This window comes from Felis catus, chromosome A1 (genome assembly GCF_018350175.1).
Source record: "Felis catus isolate Fca126 chromosome A1, F.catus_Fca126_mat1.0, whole genome shotgun sequence".
In the NCBI taxonomy this organism is placed as follows: domain Eukaryota; kingdom Metazoa; phylum Chordata; class Mammalia; order Carnivora; family Felidae; genus Felis; species Felis catus.
The window spans coordinates 139,198,131-139,214,764 of record NC_058368.1 but is presented as its reverse complement, the minus strand read 5'-3'; the positions used below and the strand labels follow the sequence as shown (position 1 = coordinate 139,214,764).

At 41.1% G+C, this 16,634-nt stretch overlaps 1 protein-coding gene across 4 annotated transcripts in view; it reads left to right on the top strand.

The window, feature by feature from the left end:
• The window catches only part of FAM169A (family with sequence similarity 169 member A), a 96,468-nt gene that overhangs the window by 4,914 nt on the left and 74,920 nt on the right, over positions 1-16,634 (top strand). For 2 of the 4 annotated variants that reach the window (XM_045062099.1, XM_019835558.3), the window contains exon 2: positions 13,201-13,372. The exons of 1 other annotated variant lie outside the window; for it this stretch is intronic. The gene's annotated coding sequence lies outside the window, so the exon portion shown is untranslated. Of the gene's footprint in view, positions 1-7,008; positions 7,070-13,200; positions 13,373-16,634 lie in introns of those variants that run through there. One more of the 4 variants, XM_019835567.3, reaches the window with a different exon arrangement.

Here is a 16,634-nt window from a genome sequence, read left to right as displayed (position 1 = left end):
CGTCAGCCCAGAGCCCGACACGGGGCTCGAACTCACAGACCGCGAGATCGTGACCTGAGCTGAAGTCAGAAGCTTAACAGACTGAGCCACCCAGGCGCTCCCAGAACATACATTTTCTTAAGTACACATGAAACATTCTTGAGGATGGAATTTAATTGGAGACATAAAACAAATCGCAACAAAGTTTAAAAGACTGAAGTCATACAAGGTATGTGTTTGCTGATAACAGTGGAATGAAATTAGAAATTAGTAAGAAAAAGATTTGGAAATTTTACATGTATGTGAAAATTAAGCAACATGCTCCTAAATAACCAATGAGTCCAAGAAGAAATCCCAACAGAATTTAAAAAGTGCTTTGAGGGGCGCCTGGGTGGCGCAGTCGGTTAAGCGTCCGACTTCAGCCAGGTCACGATCTCGCGGTCCGTGAGTTCCAGCCCCGCGTCGGGCTCTGGGCTGATGGCTCAGAGCCTGGAGCCTGTTTCCGATTCTGTGTCTCCCTCTCTCTCTGCCCCTCCCCCGTTCATGCTCTGTCTCTCTCTGTCCCAAAAATAAATAAACGTTGAAAAAAAAATTTAAAAAAAAAAGTGCTTTGAAGTGAATGCAAACAAAAATACAACATAGCAAAACTTATGGGAAACACCAAAAATAGTGCCGAGAGGGAAATCTATACCTGTAAACAGCTATATTAACAAAGAAGAATGATCTCAAATCCATTACCTAACCCCCCACTTAAAGAGATTAGAAAAAGAAGAGTGCACTAAATCCAAAGCATGGACTAATGAAGTAAATAATAAATATTAGAGTGAAAACAAATGAAGCAGAGAAGAGAAAAACAATAGAGTAGTTAAACAAAACCCCAAATTGTTTCTTTGAAAAGATCAACAAAATTGAAAAGCTTTTAAATAGACTGACCAAGACAAAAAGAAAAGACTAAAGTTACCAAAATCGGGGTAAAAAGGGGTCATTACTATTGACCTTACAGAAATCATAAGAGTATAAGGGCATACTATGAACAAATGCCTGTCAATAAATCAGATAATCTAGATGAAAAAGACAAATTCCTAAAAACACACAAACACTCAAAACTGATTCAGGAAAAAAAAAAAAGATAATGTATACACTAACAACTAGAGATTGAATTAGTAAACAAAAACTACCCACCAAAAAAAAAGCCCAATTACAAATAGCTTCACTGCTAAATTCTACCAAACATTTAAAGAATTAGTACAGGGGTGCTTGCCTGGCTCAGTTGGTGGAGCATGTGACTCTTTATCTTGGGGTTGTGAGTTCAAGCCCCATGATGGGTGTAGAGATGATGAAGGAAGGAAGGAAGGAAGGAAGGAAGGAAGGAAGGAAGGAAGGAAGGAAGGAAGGAGAAAGAAAGAAAGAAAGAAAGAAAGAAAGAAAGAAAGAAAGAAAGAAAAGGAAAGAGAGAGAAAGAGAGAGAGAGGGAGGGAGGAAAAGAGGAAGGAAGGAAGAAAAGAAAGGAAGAATGAATGAATTAGTATAAATCCTTCTCAAAGTCTACCAAAAAACAGGAGAGACAGTATCTCCTAACTCATTCTATAAGTTCAGTATAATCTGATAATAAAGACAGACATCACAAGAAAAGAAAACCATAGACCAATGTCACTTAATGAACATGGGTGCAAAAATCCTCTGCAAATACTGGAAAACTGAATCCTATGTCATATAAAAAGGATTATACACCATGACCAAACGGGATTTATCCCTGAGAATGCAAGGTTGGTTCAACATATGAAATCAATGAATGTAATACATCATATTACTAGACTAAAGGAAAACCACAGGATCCTCTAAATAGGGAAACAACACTTGACAAAATCCAACACATTTTCATGGTAAAAACGCTCAACAAAATAGGAAAGAAGGAAACTTCCTCAGCCTGATAAAGATCATTTGTGAAAAACCCATTGCTAAAATCATACTTACTGGTAAAAGACTGAAAACTTTTTCCCTAAGGTCAGAAACAAAGACAAAGATGTCTGTTCTCATCACTTCTTTATAACATTGTACTGGAGGTTCTGGCCAAGCAATTACGCAAAAACAAGCAAACAAAAAAAGAATCAAGACAGGAAAAGGGGAAGTGAAACGCCGTCTATTACCGAACCCCAAGTTTGCCCTGCCACTCAAAAGACCAATACTCAAGAGACAAGTTTTGATTGGAAAGTAATTTGAACTTTATTCAGGAGGCCAGCCACCTGGGGAGAAGGCAGACTCTTGTCCAAAAACCAGCTCCAGGGTTTCTGCCTGGCCCAGGAGGTTTTAAAGGGATTTGGGGTAGTTAATTGGCAAAGGGAGTGCAGTGGCCTGCGACACGTCCTGATCATGTGCAGCCTCCGTGATGCCAGCTACAAACGTTATCTCAGGGCTCAGGGGTTGTGCCAAGGGGTCCAGTTCCTGTTTTGTGATGTGCAGGAGCGCTCTGTTCTTTCCTCAAAGGAGGGCAAGGTCTACAGATACACAAAGGGAGGTTAGTGAAATTATTTGTGTGACCTAAAACAGCAAAGCATTTTGGTAAAAATTTGCTAGGCTAATCAGAAAGGTGAGGTGGCTTCAGACCGGCTTGCTGGCATCTGCAGCCTGGGAACCTTCCAGTCCTTCGCTCCCCAAGTCCTGTGGTCTGTCTGCCGTGGATCCAAGGACTTAGGTCAGCACCTAAGGAGTGTGTTAGCCTGAAGCAAGTTAATCCTCGACACCAGTTGGAATGCAATTAACACTTCTATTTGCAGATGACATGATTTTGTACAGAGCAAACCCTAACGAATCCACCAAAAATCTATTAAAGCTGATAAATTATTTCAAGGAGCAAGATACAAGATTACTATATGAAAACCAGTTGAATTTCTATACATTAGCAATAAACAGTCTGAAAATTAAGAAACCAATTTCATGTGTAGCAGCATCAGAAAGAAAAAAATGGGAATAAATTTAACTGAGGAAGCACAAGACTTGCAGACTGTGACGACAATGCATTCTTGAACAAATAGCAAAGAGGATCTAAGGAATGAAAAGACATGCGGTGTTTATATATTGGAAGACATGATATTGTTAAGATGACAACAATGTGCGAATTAGATTCTGTAGATTCAATGCGATCTGTACAAGAATCCAACTGCCTTTTGTGCAGGAACGGACAAGCTGTTCCTAAAATTCATATAGAAGTGCCAAACGATTCTGAAATGGTTGGTGTCCATCTACAAGAGAAGGGGAAAATAAATCTTGGCATTTTTATACAATGGGATAGTACACGGAAATAAAAAAAAGCTACTTCACACGCGTAAGGTTGAGCCAAAGAAGCCAGACACAAAAAAGTTCAAATATAAGTATACTAAGTTCTATTGGCATGAAATTCACAAACAAGCAAAACTGTGATGTCAGATGTCAGAAGACGGGTTACCATTAGGGAGTGGTATTGACTGGTAGGGGGAATGAAGCAGCGTGCTGATGTGTTGGTAGTGGTGATTGATTTGGGTGGTAGTTATCTGGTTGTCTACATATTAAAAATTCATTGAGGGGCGCCTGGGTGGTTCAGTCGGTTAAGCGCCTGACCCTCGATTTCTGCTCAGGTCATGATCTCACGGCTGGTGAGTTGGAGCCCCACTTCGGGCTCTATGCCGACGGCTCCGAGCCGGCTTGGGATTCTCTCTTTCTCCCTCTCTCTCTCTGCCCTTCCCCACTTGTACTTTCTCTCTCTCAAAATAAATAAGTAAACTTAAAAAAAAATAATAATTGAACTATACCCTTAATATTAGAGACCTTGTGCACCTTCCTGTAAGGGTTAGATCTTAAAATAACACAGAAAAATCAGAAGTTTAAATCCCTTCACTTTGTGTGACACCTGGTTGGCTCAGTTGGTGGAGCATGTGACTCTTGATCTCAAGGTTTTGAGTTCGAGCCCCGCCTTGGGTGCAAGAGAATACCTAAAAATAAATCCTTTAAATGCCTTCACTCTGCCATGCGTGTATGACGCTCTTTGTCTCATCCCAGTTTCTCTATTGTGTTAGTTAATCTCACCATCTATACAGAGTTTTGATAAAGATCGTAGCTATGGTGCTTTTTTAAAATGTGGATTCTTTGGCCCCATTCTAGATCTCCTGGATTGAAATCTTGTAGGGGAGAGACTTGGGACAATGCATTTTTAGCAGAGAAGCTGGAGAGGCACTGTAATAGGGAAACACGAGGGAGTCTGCACCACACTGAAGGCCTGGGTCCACCCCATCCCCCACCCCGTCTCTAATCAGTTCCTCTGTAGCATTTTCAAACCAAGGCCAGGCAGAAAAATTGAGAGACATTGTGTATTGTTTCTGCCTTGATGTGGGGGGAAGCAGAAGACTGACTGTCTGTCCTCTAAGCCTTGGCAGGACATGCCTTTTGCTGCTGTCGGATGTGTTTTTGTTTGGGTTCAAAGTTCCATCCCGTTTTGCTCCCTTGCAATATAAAGGAATTCAAGTGATTTGCTGAATTCTTTTTTTCCTCCCTAATCATCCTGGTTGAGCTGGAGTATTCAGAGTTTCACAGGTTTTTGTTTGTTTTGATTTTGGGGTTTTGAAGTTGGAGTAAAGGAGTCTTCCTTTTATGTTTTTCTTTTCCTTTTTATAAAAAAATTTTTTTAAATGTTTATTTTTGAGAGAGAGATTGACAGCATGAGTGGGGAAAAGGCAGAGAGAGAGGGAGACACAGAATCCAAAGTAGGCTCCAGGCTCTGAGCTGTTTGTTGGTACAGAGCCTGACAAGGAGCTCGAACTCACAAACCTTAAGATCATGAACTGAGCCGAAGTGGGAAGCTTAACCCACTGAGCCACCCAGGCGCCCCTAGCTTTCTGCTTTTCTTAATTACAGTATCTAAGGCTTCCATATGCAAATCTTTACTTGGACAGCATTTTATGTTCCACCATTATCTGTAGGACAGAATTTAGCTGTGAATCGAGTCCCTTGTGCAGTCCCTGACGTGAAGAAAGCTGGTCAGTAATGTTGCCACCTCCTACTTTCTAATATTTTTCGAAATCAGTAAAAGAAGCTCATGGTGGGGGTGTTGAATAGGTGTGTAGGAAAGTGAATGGGGGTGGGGTGAGATTATAATGCCTCTATCTTTATTTTTTATTATTATTATTTTTAATGTTTTTATTTTTTTTTTGAGAGAGAGAGAGAGTGAGTGGGTAGGGGGCAGAGAAAGAGGGAGACACAGGATCTGAAGCAGGTTTCAGGCTCCCAGCTGTCAGCACAGAGCCGGACGTGGGGCTCGAACTCACAAACCGTGAGATCATGACCTCAGCCGAAGTCAGATGCTTAACCAACTGAGCCACCCAGGCACCCCAATGCCTCTATCTTTAGTAAACACAAGTGTAAGCATTGTATACGTTTTAGTTAGTAGGGTGTTTGCATAACAATGTTCTCAGAGTGTGGACCGTGCCACCAAAACCCAAAATAATGGGCTGGAAATTGATTTTCATTTAAAATGAGTTATGTCTTCTTATGGAGCTCCATAAAGGGCGATCCCAAATTATCCTGGATCTGCTTGCCAGTGTTCATGATCCTTCACCTAATAGAGTTAGGATCACCTCAGTGTCGAAAAACACTTTGTTTCGTTCAAAAAAGGTTCTCCTGGGGCGCCTGGGTGGCGCAGTCAGTTAAGCGTCCGACTTCAGCCAGGTCACGATCTCGCGGTCCGTGAGTTCGAGCCCCGCATCGGGCTCTGGGCTGATGGCTCAGAGCCTGGAGCCTGTTTCCTATTCTGTGTCTCCCTCTCTCTCTGCCCCTCCCCCGTTCATGCTCTGCCTCTCTCTGTCCCAAAAATAAATAAAAATGTTGAAAAAAAAATTACAAAAAAGGTTCTTCTTCAGGATAGACAAGTTAGAAAAAGGCACCCCTCCTTCTGGCTGATGAAGCCTAGAGTTAGGAGGCTTGACTTGGCACACACAACCCCAGCAGGGTTTCAGCCTTTTCTTGGGCCGTCTTTGGTGTGTGGCCTTGTACAGGGCCCAGCTGTGTGTGGAGCCAGTGAAACAATGACAGTATTGCATGCATTCCCAGAAACTCTCTCTCTCTCTCTCTTTTTTTTTTTTTTTTAATTTTTTGAAGTTTATTTTTGAGAGAGAGAGAGACAGACAGAGTACGAGCCGGGTAGGGGCACAGAAAAGAGGGAGACACAGAATCCAAAGCAGGCTCCAGGCTCTGAGCTGTCAGCACAGAGCCTGACACGGGGCTCGAACCCACGAACTGTGAGATCATGACCTGAGCCGAAGTTGGACCCTCAACCTACTGAGCCACCCAGGGGCCCCTCCCAGAACCTCTCTTTATCCACATATTGATTCTGCTAGGGCAGTGGACAAGGATTGAAGTATAGGGACTCATTTATTGTGAGACTGATGGGGCAGAGACCTTTACCCTGTTACGCAGGAAGAGAACCTTCTCAGTCTCTTTTGGAGTTGTCCCTCTTTTCTCATTGTGGACACGTTGGCCCTGAGAACTGCGGAAACTCTGGGCACGTACAACTCCATCTAAACCCCTGCACTAGGAGAGCTGACTGAACTCCAGCATGGCTTCCAGCAGTCCCAGGCCCTGGGATGATCTGGCCCTGCTTCAGTTCCTGTCTAGAAAAGCTCACAGCTGCCAAGAGAGTTACTGTTTGTTCCAGCCAACACCTGATCAAATGCCCTTGACCTCCCTTTCTTAGAGCATTAAACAAAACAAAACAAAACAAAACAAAACAAAACAAAACAAAACAAACAACTTCCAGTTGTAAATTCTTCCTCTGTCCCTTTGAGATGTGCATGTATCTCCTACAACCCCCAGAGTGCCTTTTCCAAAAACTTGAAAGCCATTTCTTTGAAATGTAATAATCCAGTTAATAGGACCTCTGTCTTCCAGGCTCTGTGCGAAGTAGAAGCCTAGCTTGGATAAATTCCAGTTCACGGACACAGATGACTGAATCACGTTGACACTAACCAATATTCTTGCCCACTTTTTGTAACTTTTCACTTCTCCGGCTCTGATCAACATCCCCTTGCTCCTCCGCTCTCCTCCCTCACTCTGTGATTGAACCACGGTGAGTTGGTTTCTTGGTGAGTTACAGATGGAGACTACCCCAAGTGGAGTTGTAAACCAAAGGAAACTTTATTTGCAGGAACTGAGATCATGGGGAATAACTTTGAAAGCCATGACTCCCCGAGCAGGGATGGGTGGGTTCCTTTAATTTACAGTTTAGGATGAATATTCAGAAAGGGGAGCTTCGTCATCGCTTGGAAAGGTGGGCTGATGGTTGCTCAGGCATCCTTAGAAAATGTGCCTATACATGCATCCTCTGTTATGTTAATAACAGAAGCTCGTGCTCCTCCTAGGGCAGAGAATTTAATGTTCTAGCGAAGCAAGGTAACTGTCAGACAAAGGGAAGGGGCTATGGGCACACTCTGAGAGTGTAAACTGGATGGGGTCTTGGGCTCCTTATCTACAGTTAGGAATGGAGGGCCCTGCTTACTTCTGAAAGCAGTTCGAGTTTTACCATTGATTTACTGTCTCTGATATGGGTGGGCTATTTCCTGGCCTCATAGGGCCCATTTTTGCATTCCCTTTGTTCCCTCAAAATCCTAATTAGCGAGGGCCGCCTGGGTGGCGCAGTCGGTTAAGCGTCCGACTTCAGCCAGGTCACAATCTCGCGGTCCGTGAGTTCGAGCCCCGCGTCGGGCTCTGGGCTGATGGCTCAGAGCCTGGAGCCTGTTTCTGATTCTGTGTCTCCCTCTCTCTCTGCCCCTCCCCCGTTCATGCTCTGTCTCTCTCTGTCCCAAAAAATAAATAAACGTTGAAAAATCCTAACTAGCGAGGTTTTTGCATTTCTTTGTAGTTCTGATACCTCCTAGGAAGTTCCACAAGTAGTGTTCTAGGGCACGTAGAGTGGGTGAGGCACAGATCTTGGAAAGTAGCTGGCGGCCTAAGATGATTTGTCAAGGGTTACAAAATCTATGTCTGGTCTTTCTTTTTCTGGGGGCCACTAACTCTTTCTGCTTACAGTTCTCTTTTCAAAAGGTTCAGTCACCTCTGCACAAATCAGAATTAGAAGTCAGCTCTTTTCCCCGACCACGATGGTTACTGAATAACATTTGTCTTTACTCGCTTTAACCAGTGTGTGGTTTTATCTTTGATAGTTCTTTAACTGGCCCTTATCCGGTTCTTTCTATGAAAGTAATATAACTTGTTGTAACTTAATATTCTAGCACTCATATTTTTCCATGTTGCTATCTAGTTTCCATAAATATAGTACTTCTTGTTTTTTTGAAAAGTTTTATTTATTTAAGTAATCTCCACACCCAACGCGGTGCTGGAATTCACAACCTGGAGATCAAGAGTTGCATTCTCTTCTGACTGAGCTGGGCAGGCGCTGCCTATAAATATAATACTTAATCACTGCACAGTATGGGTTACGTGCTATAAATTTCTTAACCAAAAACCCAATGGATTGTTTATTATAAAAGGACTATGTGTTCATCATGGAAAATGAAAAAACTATAAACAAAATATAAATCTCCTCTCCAGTAATCCTACTACCCTGTTTTGCCTCTTTCTAATCCATTTTCCAACTTTTGCTGTTAACATTTATGTCTTTATGGCCTATATATTCTCTGAATATATGTCTTTATGGCCTATATATTCTCTGAATATATCCATATGATTAAGCATAATATTAAAAGCAAAAGTGGGATCTTTTTAAACAGATGTGTTTTCTACTTAATTATTTCCTGATGTTATTAAATATTGTTCATAAATGCAATTTATTTTATTTTATTTTCAGAAATGTAATTAAAAAATGACACAACATTGCATTTTTGGTACGTTGGATGTGCGGACATTTATTTCGCAACTTCTTGGTGGACTTTCCTGCCCTTTCTCCACCACCAGTATTTCCCTATTACAAACAATATTGAAATAGTCCTATAAGCAAATCTTTGTGCTCATCCTTAATTAGTTCCTTTGGATAAATTCTGAAGGGAGTATTTAACTCCACTGAAGATCAGCTCCTTTTTCTTTTGGCTTCTATAACACCACAATTTCCCTTTCCTCTCTTGTCACAGCTCTGCTTCCCATGTAGGATCTTCTTATGAAGATTTAGATCGTCTAAATCCTATTAGATTTTGACTGGGCATGTGTTTTTTTCTCCCATTCTTCCTCAGCAAGCTCATTCATTCCATGGTTTCCATAACCCTTCCTGTGCTGATGGCTTTCCATCCGTAACTTCAGTCTAGATATGTCCTCTGAGCTGTAGTTCCTAAAGATCTATTTCATATGTCTCCGCTTGGATATCTCACAGCACATAACAAACATAGCCAAGGGGCGCCTGGGTGGCTCAGTCTGTTGAGTGTCTGACTCTTGATTTTGGCTTGAATCACGATCCCAGAGTCTGGAATCAAGTCCCGTGTCAGGCTTCATGCTGAGGACGGAGCCTGCTTATGATTCTCTTTTCTCTCTTCCTTTGCCTCTCTCCCCTGCTCAAGTGCTCTCTGTTTCTAAAACAAACAAGCAAACAAAAACAAAACAAAACAAAAAAACCTCAACATAGCCAAAATGGACATAATGATTTTTACCTCCCAAATCCTTATTCTCCAGTGATTCCTATTTTGGTGAGCAGCACCAGCATCCACCCAATGGTTCAAGCCGAAAACCTGGTGATCTTGTCTTCTCTATTACATGGCACATTTTGCCAAGGCATGTTGACTCTACTTCTCACCTTTAAGCTTTAGAATTCATTTACTTCTCTTCATCCTCCCTGTGGGCTCTAGACCAGACTGTCATCAGTCTGTATCAGTTCCATAAGTGCCTCTTTGCCTCCAGTCTTCTCTTCGACTCATTTTTCACATTGCTGCCTAAGAAAACTTGCTAACATGCAAGTGTGGTCATGTCAGTCTGAAATTTAAACTCTTCAAATGTCTCTCCATTGCCTTTGGGATTGAGTCCGCGCTCTTTATCATGGCTGGCCAGGACTTTTTAAAAGAGTAACTGGTCCTGCCTGTTTCTCCAGCCTCATTTCTTGACACTCTACACTCTGCTAAAAGCCTTGGCTGTCTTCTCAGTTCAGCCAGTAAGCCATTGTTCTACAGGCCATATGCACGTTTCTAATTGGCTCTGCCTGTCCCATTCATTGCACTACCACATCACAGAGTCCATCTAGAGCAGTGCCTGACATAACAGACATTTTAAAACACATGTGTTGAGTCAATAAATGTATAAACATTGGGTGAGAGGATGTTAATGCAATATTTTCTAGAAGCTGGATATATGCTAATTGAGAAGAGGTATAGTTAAGTCTGTAGTCTAATGTCTAAGTCTAGAGTAATTGAGAACAATGGTCAATTTCCTGCTTCAGCACCTTGGGTCAATTTCCATACCTCTTGGGGCACCTGGGTGGCTCAGTCAGTTAAGCATGGGACTTGGGCTCAGGTCGTGATCTCATGGTTTGTGAGTTCGAGCCCTGCATCGGGCTCTGTGCTGGCATCTCAGAGCCTGGAGCCTGCTTAGGATTCTGTGTCTCCCTCTCTCTCTGCCTCTCCCCCATTTGTGCTCTCTCTCTCTCTCTCTCTCTCTCTCTCTCAAAATTAAGAAAACATTAAAAAAAAATTCCATACCTCCCTAACCCTGTTTCCTCATCTTTGAAATGAAGATATAGTATCTACCTCAAATAGATAGTGTGAGGATTAAGCAAGACAACTAAGGTAAATGTTTAGTACTGCAAGGGAGGAAAACTTTTCCTTTCTTCCCTTTAAGTCTTTAGTTGCTCTAATAATTAAATTGACATAAAACAGGTTAAAAGGAGAAATACTTAATTACATACTTACAGGTGCCCCACTAACACATGAGAGGCTCTTTGACAGGCAACTGAGGTTCATATGCCATCCTGAGCTACAGAGAAGAGGATAGAAGTCCGGCATTTCACACGGGAGAAAGATCATTCATAGGGAGATGGGAAGAGCCAATATTTGGTAAACAAATGTATGCCATGCCATGAGGAGGAGTCTTATGTTAAAAAAAAAAAAGGTTAATTTTGGTAATAGCGCTCTTCCTGGTATAGGCTTTCTATCTAAAATTTTAGAGCAGTTAAAGGGAAGGTAAAAAGTTCTTTCTGAGTCTGTTGGGACTTGATTGTCTTTAGCTCCAAATAATCTTCATGCCAAAGTGGCACATTCTGGGGTGGACTGCTCTGAATCCCATCAGTACAATATCTGGCATACAAGTGTTTAATAAATATAATCCAACAATAATGACAATGGAGATTATGATGCATTGCCTCCAGATGGGTGTTCCCTTTTGCATGCCAACCTATTACACGATTTAGCTGTTTCAATAAGCCTTCCCAGTTCCTATTAACAATTAAAAATAATCCCTCTTATTGCCTGCAATAAGAAAGGCAAACATTTTGCATTTCTGTGATTAGCAACAGTATACCTATTATTAGACATTCATGGTATTTATACATTTTGGCTTTCTTAAGAAAAGAAATGCTTCAGGGGTGCCTGCCTGGCTCACTTGGGGGAGCATGTAACTCTTGATCTTCGTATTGTGAGTTTGAACCCCATGTAGGATATAGAGATTACTAAAAAAAAAAAAAAATTAATAAATTAAAAAAAAAAAGGCTGGGTCACCCGGGTGGCTCAGTCCATTAAGCTCCCACTCTTGATCTCACATTTCATGACATCGAGCCCTGCATCGGGCTCTGTGCTGAGAGCACAAAGTCTGCTTGAGATTCGCTTTCCCTCTCTCTGCCCCTCCCCTGCTTGCATACACACACACACACACACACACACACACACATACAGACACACACACACAGTCTCTCTCTCTCTCTCTCTCTATCAAAATAAATAAATAAACTTTAAAGAAATAAATTTTTTAAAAAGGGTAAAAAATGCTTCAATGACATCTTCGTGAACATAACTTTTTTTTCTTCCTAAAAGTTTCCTTCAGATAGATTTCCAAGAGTAGTGTTATGGTAACACATTTACATTTTCGGAAGTTTTGATATGTATCGCCAGGTTGCTTTCTGTAAAGTACAGACAAGTTCTAATTTTATGATCCCTCCCTAAATCCTGATTCTTCCACTTGTTTTTCATTAAAAATGAAAACATAATTATACTTTTCTGTATATCCTTTATGTATACGGCACGGTGATCACTTTGGCCAGTAACTTGTTTCTAGATGACTCTTATCATTTCTAGACAGCCATTTGTCATCCTTTCTCATAGTGATATTAGAGACTTACTGAGGTCATGTGTGAAATGTGTTAAAAATAAAATGTACTACCTGGTTAAATATGATATTCTTTTCATAGTCAAAACTGAGGTGGTTTTTTTTTTCACCAAATACTAGGGGAGGTAAGTCACTGATTTCTCCAGAATGCAGTTACTTAACAGAGCAGCAAAATCAAAGAATAATATCTCTATAGTATAGCACATATACTATAGAAGAATGTTCCTTTATTTTTTTTTCCAGCTATATCAAGGACTTTGGTTTAGGTTTAACTCTGACTTTTGGTTAGGGTTGCATCTGTTGGCAAGTAACAGAAGACTGGAGGTAGGTGGTGTGGAATTGGTGTGGCAGCTCCAGAATGTCATCATTGTCCCAGGTTCCTATCTCTTGGCTGGGGTATAGTTACACGCGGATTTCATTCCCTTGGTCAGCTCATGGCTTCAAGATGGCTGCTCTGATCCCAGACATAAGTCTTCCTCCCAAGCAGGAAGAAGAAAAAAGCACAAATGGCAAAAGGCAAAGGGATATCTGAATCTTTTTTTTTTTTATCAGAAAAATAAAGCTTTCTTGAAAGCTATACTGAACAATCTTTTGTTGACATTCCATTGGCCACAGTAACTGTATAACTATCCCAGTTGCAAGAGGAATCTGGGGAGGAAAATAGTTTCAGTTGGACACATTGCCACCCTGAACAACATAGGGGCTGTGACAGAAAAGCGGAGGGAATGGATATTAACTAGGCAAATTGGCAGTATCGGCCATCGATGTAAATATGTATATAATTTTTCATCAGTAATATGAAAAATACCACGTGTTATTTCCCTTAAACCCAAATTGAACTTACCAAATACTCTGTGGTTAAACTTCTGTTTCACATTAGACCAAAGCAAACTAGAAAAAACAAGTGTCACTGGACTTCTCAAACCTGTCATTTCTCTTGTTCTTCAGGTTCTTTCCACCTGCCTCCCTCAACCCGGCGCAAAGTATCACTCAGGAATTTGACCTCTGCAGACAGTAGTAGTGCCTGACAAAGAAAACCCGATCAAAGTGCTGCATTTAATCCTGAAAGCATTCCTGTGACATATTTCATAAACCAGAGAAAGAAACAAAGCATTCTACGGTATGGAGTCCTATTCTCTTCTAGTCCAAGGAGGAAGGATTGCTTCCTCATTTTGCCTTTGCCATGGCTGACATTAGCAGCCAACTAGTTAATCCATTGGCTAACATTTTAGATCTGGAAGTCCCTGGGCTGCTTCATTCATTAAAACTTTCCTACTGTGATTTTAGGAATTTAAAACATATATACTCTATATATTAGATCCTGGTTCTACACATTTTAGTCTAATGGAGGGTCAGTGATGGTAGTAAATCTCTTCTGGGGAGTCGTATTTCTTCCATAGACTAAGTAAATATAAATATAAATAAAACTTATAATTACTCTCTGGAACCTAAAAAAATATAAAAACTTGGGGGGGTGCCTGGGTGGCTCAGTCGGTTGGGCGTCCGACTTCGGCTCAGGTCATGATCTCACAGTTCGTGGGTTCAAGCCCCGCATCAGGCTCTGTGCTGACCGCTTGCTCAGAGCCTGGAGCCTGCTTCAGATTCTGTGTCTCCTTCTCTCTCTGCCCCTCCCCTGCTCACGCTTTGTCTTACTCTGTCAAAAATAAAATAAAAATGTAAAAAAATAAAAATAAAAAAAAAAACAAACTTGGAGAGCAATTACCCTTGAAAGATGCAGAACGTTTTTTTTTTTATTTTTATTTTTTAACATTTATTTATTTTTGAGACAGAGAGAGAGCATGGACAGGGGAAGGTCAGAGAAAGAGGGAGACACAGAATCTGAAACAGGTTCCAGGCTCTGAGATGTCAGCACAGAGCCGGACGCGGGGCTCGAACCCACGGACCGCGAGATCACGACCTGAGCCGAAGTCGGACGCTTAACCGACTGAGCCACCCAGGCGCCCCCAGAACGGTTTTTAAAAAATATTTTTGCCTTTCAAAAACTAACAGAGGATACAGTTTTGTTTAACACATATGAGGAAGTCTTACAAGTTTTCTAACTAAAGGTTTAATTTTCTCTTCATGTCCAGGAAAATACCACTAGATCTAAGAAATAATTTAAACATGAAGGCAATGAGAATTTGGTATGTTTTAGGGCTTCAAAAGCAAAATCCAATCATATGGCATAGGATTTTGTGCACATAAAAGGTGGTATAGAATACTGGTTAAGGAAGTGTACTACTGAGCCATAGTGCCAGAATTATTAGCTGTGTGACCACGGGCTAATTACTTAGCTTCTCCGTGTGCGTCTCAGTCTTTTGTACGTTAAATGGGGACAATATTAGTATGTACTTCAAAGGATGAGTGTGAGAAATAAATGAGTTAATTTCCACAAAGAAGTTAGTAGAATGAGTACCTGGGCATTTGTTAGCAGTCAAAAACATTAGCCATTATTTTAGCCATTAGGAACTCCTCTTTTCCAGTGCTAGGACTCTTCTCTTGTAAGCAACCTCCAAAATCCAGTTGTGGCAATCTTCTCTTAATATAGTTCCACCCTTGGGTTGCCTGGCTGGCTGAGTCAGAAGAGTCTGTGACTCTTGATCTCTGGGTCATGAGTTCAAGCCCCACATTGGGTGTAGAGATTACTTAAAAAAAAAAGGTTCCATTCCCCTTTGAACATGTACTAAAAGTGCAATGGAAACTCTTAGCATGTTTCCTTCTGCTTGTAACTTAACAAAATAATAATCAGAGCAAGCATATGCAACAACAAAAACCAAAGCAATAGTCCTTTTATTCTCTACAACCTGTGTATGTATGTATGTATGTATGTATGTATGTATGTATGTATGTATTTCTTATTTCTAAATATTTACTTACTTTGGGGAGACCGCAAGTGGGGGATGGACAGAGAGAGGGGAACAGAGGATCCAAAGCAGGCTCTGTGCTGACAGCACAGAGCCCAATGTGGGGCTCGCACCCAGGAACCATGAGATCATGACCTGAGCCCAAGTCAGACAGACGCTCAACTGACTGAGCCACCCAGGGGCCCCTTTACAAAACTTTTTAGACCAAAGCCTCAAATATATTTCAAAATGTTTTGGTAGTCATTCACAGCATGTATTAATCTGATAAAGGCTCACTTTTTAGTTCTTTGCCCACTAATTGCTCATGGATCCCCAAGACTATGGGGTAACAGACAAGCAAGATTTAATGAATCGTGGCCAAAGAAGTAAGTAAATGATTTTTTTTTTCTTAAACACCCAAGGCCACATAATGTTGCAAGTAGAGAAAAGAGAATGAAGTCAGAGTGTCCTCACAGAACACTCCTCACATAAGTAGGAGACAGAACTTCTTCAGTGGTTCTCTGAAGGTAGGATCCTTGCCATAGGAAGACAGCTGGGTTTAGCTGTCTGGATGGGGTCACTGGACTCTTTCATAGGGCTGGGTGGGTATAGTTCTGATGCCCACCAGAGTGGCCAGACATTTGGGAGACAAGCCTCTCAAGCACAAGTACTCACCCATAAAACTTATAGCTAAAACTCAATACGCCCATGATTCAAACATTCGGAACACGTTGTGCTGCCTAGCTTTGTACTGGGGCTTACAGCTTCAACAACTGTAGCCTCTGGTAGCAAAAAGAAGAATATCTTCCCGAAGTGGCAATTGTTTGGGATTACCCTGGAGACTCCTACTTCCGTACAGCTCTAAAAATAGAAATTCAAAGGTTTTATAACTCCATTCATTTAACATTTGCTACGCATAAAAACCGAACTATTCAAAATTCCTGCTCAATTAGGTCTAGTTTGTTAAGGTCCACTAAAAATGGTAAACATTTGGCATGTAACATTTAAGATTTCTGCTAAATGTTACAAATTAAACATAGTAGATGTGACCTTATTTTTTAAGAGCAACTCGAGGCAGAAAAACCTATCCAATTAAAAAAAAAATCTGGATCCAGTATGTCTCTATCAACAAGTCTTCTCTGAAGTATTTATTGACCTTGTTGATCACTATTAAATTTGTGAAAGACTGGTATTGTGATTGCTAAGTATTTTTGAGGAGTGAAAAACAATTTGAAATTTACTGGATGAGCTGAAAACGATGCCACAGATCTTGGATGTTTAAGTTTATTTTCCAGAGTTTGTGTATAAAAAGAGGTCTTAAAATTACATAGAATACTGATCCTCAATACATTTCTTAAACATATTTAAACTATGGCATGCATTACTTTTAAGAAATCTACCACGCTTTAAATACTTGAGAGCATATCTTTCTTTCGTGGGAGTGTAATTAGCAAAAGGGCCCTGAAGTGAGTTAGGAGCGGGAAGAGGAAGAAAGGAGGGTGGGGCCGCCATCCTTCTGGGTCTGGGCTAGTTTGCTTG